At 42.7% G+C, this 2,925-nt stretch overlaps 1 pseudogene; it reads left to right on the forward strand.

Moving 5' to 3' along the window:
* Positions 1 to 1,305: 1,305 nt before the first annotated feature.
* On the forward strand, positions 1,306 to 2,612 carry LOC116568171 (annotated as a pseudogene).
* The last annotated feature ends 313 nt before the right edge of the window (positions 2,613 to 2,925 follow it).

The raw sequence follows: 2,925 nt of genomic DNA on the forward strand, positions 1-2,925 counted from the left end.
CTGAGTTGCTTAGAGAATTGAGTAACATGAAGGGAATTTATTTAATAAGGAGCTCTGACAATTCAGCCTGTGAATCCCCCTCTGTAAGAGCTCACCTGATCCTCATCAGCCGCAGGCTAACAGCATCCTCTCCATGCCTCTCTGAGACATACATCCACACCAAAGAACCAGCACCTGACCCCGACTTCTTGTCCTTTCTATATCAATTGTCCTTGAAAGGAAGGCCCATAGAGCCAAATGAATTGAGTGAGGGATCAGGGCAAGGTAGAGCAGTCCAGTAAGTACTCTGGGAAAATGGAAAGCTTTTATTAACCATGTCTTCTGGGAAAACAGTCAGGTTGATGAGATACTGAAATGGGGTTGATTTAGAGTTTTGCAAATTTCATGTCTGAAGAGGATTCCTGCTCCTCACTACATCTGTTTTCTTGCTTCTCTTCTCAGAACATCTTTGCAGGGACACTGTCCTGCAGCAGAAACCCACCATCCCTTATGTCTGCTCACCTCTCTGGTTCTGCTTTAGTCCAATGTTACCCTTTCCTTTTGTGAGACACTTCCTGAGGCAGCCCTGCACAGTGAGAAGAGCCTTGACTTGGAGTCATGAAATGCGTAGAATTTGGAATCCTAACCTTAAAAACAAAATATGCCCTAATATAAGATCAGTGTAATATGCTTATTTATTTACTTTTAAAAATGATGCTTAAATGGGATGCCTGGGTGGCTCAGTTGGTTAAGCAGCTGCCTTCGGCTCAGGTCATGATCCCGGTGTCCTGGGATCGAGTCCCACATCGGGCTCCTTGCTCCGCGGGGAGCCTGCTTCTCCCTCTGACTCTGCCTGCCACTCTGTCTGCCTGTGCTCACTCTCACTCTCTCTCTCTCTCTCTCTGACAAAATGAATGAATAAAATCTTTATAAAAAAATGATGCTTAAACAAATTCTACTCAAAGATAAAAGAAGGAATAATGGCAGGCTTTCCAATGACAGAGTGTCATAAAATGAACATGCAAAATAATGTAATCTGGTCATGTAGGCAATACAAATCATTGTGAAAGTCATAGATACTTGCTCTGAAAAACTAAAGATAGGATTCATACATGGTGTTTAGAATAATAAAGAACAATATATGAAAATTGTTGCCTCAACGCAGATGGCAGAAAACAGCCCTAATGATCGAGTCCTATTTTTGCCTACATATGAAGTAAGGTTGTTCAAGGGAAGGTGTAGAGGAAAATAAAAGTGAGGAGATAAAAGGTGAAGGACTGAAACCCACAGATGACCTAGACCAGTACTATTCAGTCATGATTGAGCATGGGAATCCCCGGAATCTTGTCACAATGTGGATACAGATTCAGCAAGTCTGAATGTTGCCTGGACTCTGCATTCAAAGAAGCTGGGCAATGCTGTTCCCGCTGGTCCTTGGACCATACTGAGTAGGCAGGCTATAACAGGCATGACTGCTTTGGAACCAGGACTACATTTCCAGATAGTAGTGGCAGCACAGAAATGGAAGCATTTCAAATTCCCCAACTGAGGCAATTATAACAGGGTAATACTTTATTAATCCATTAAAGGCAATCACATTTCTGTCCTGTCAATATGATGCTCATTGAATGTTGATTTTTTTCCTTGTTCCTTCTAGTTATTTCAACCACAAGGAATCAGAATATCAAACACATGCTGCAGTATTTCTCCTTCTGGAGTTTTCAGTGACATTGGAGGTTCAGTTCATGCTCTTTGGGCTGTTCCTGTTCATGTACTTAGACATGTTCACTGGGAACCTGCTCATCATCCTGACCATCTGCTCAGACTGCCACCTCCACACACCCATGTACTTCTTCCTCTCCAACTTGTCCTCTGCCGATATCTGTTTCACTTCCACCACTGGCCCTAAGATGCTGCTTACATTTTGCTCACAGCAAAGCCATAACATATGTAGGATGCCTCAGCCAGATTTTTTTTTTGCATGTGTGTTTGGATGCCTGGATAATTTGCTCCTGATCATGATGACCTATGACCACTGTGTGGCCATCTGTCATCCCCCTGCACTACCAGGTCATCATGAATCCATAGCTCTGTGGGCTGCTGGCCTTGGTGTACTGGTGTTGCAGGCTCTCTGCTTAAGATCTTGACCCTTTTGAGGCTGTCCTTCTGCACAATCATGGAAATATGACACTTTTTTTTGTATGTGTGTGATCTTCCTGAAATCCTGAAGCTTGCCTGTTCTGACACCCTCATCAAGAACATAGTGTTGTATTCTGCAACTGGTCTTCTGGCCGTGAGTCCTTTCCAAGAAATACTTTTCTTACAATCAAATTCTTTCTTCCATACCCAGCACTTCCTCAGTTGTAGGCAAATACAAAGTCATTCCTACATGCGCGTCTCACCACTCAGTGGTCTCCTTGTTCTATGGCACTGGCCTTGGAGTAGACTTCAGTTCTACAGCAACGTCATCCACTAGGATGAATCTGGTGGCCTCGATAATGTGCACTATTGACACCCCCATGCTGAACCCTTCCATCTATACCTTGAGGAACAAGGACATGAAGGCGGCCATGAATAGGTCCCTTGATAGGATGTTTCCTCTCAGTATCAGGACTGCTATTGGACTCACCTGAGTAGCTGGGCCTCCAGACATCCTGGCTTTCTTCATCCAATATTTTTATTTTTTCTCCAGGTGTACACATTTTAAAGCATTCTTTCCTTGTCAAGGAAGAGATGGTCTTCTCTATTTTTCTTCAGGTTGTAACCTGGGTTCATGTTTTCACTTTATAATCAGTCATTTTTACTGGTGTGAATACAAGCTGGTATTTTCTCAGTAATCTTTGGTAATGGCTTGGATTTCTTAAAACAATAAGTCAAATCTCATGTATTTAATATATATAATCAGAGTGACGGATATGTGCCTGTTTTGGAAATGTCCTAAAAACT

Source organism: Mustela erminea, chromosome 1, assembly GCF_009829155.1.
Source record: "Mustela erminea isolate mMusErm1 chromosome 1, mMusErm1.Pri, whole genome shotgun sequence".
Taxonomy (NCBI): Eukaryota; Metazoa; Chordata; class Mammalia; order Carnivora; family Mustelidae; genus Mustela; species Mustela erminea.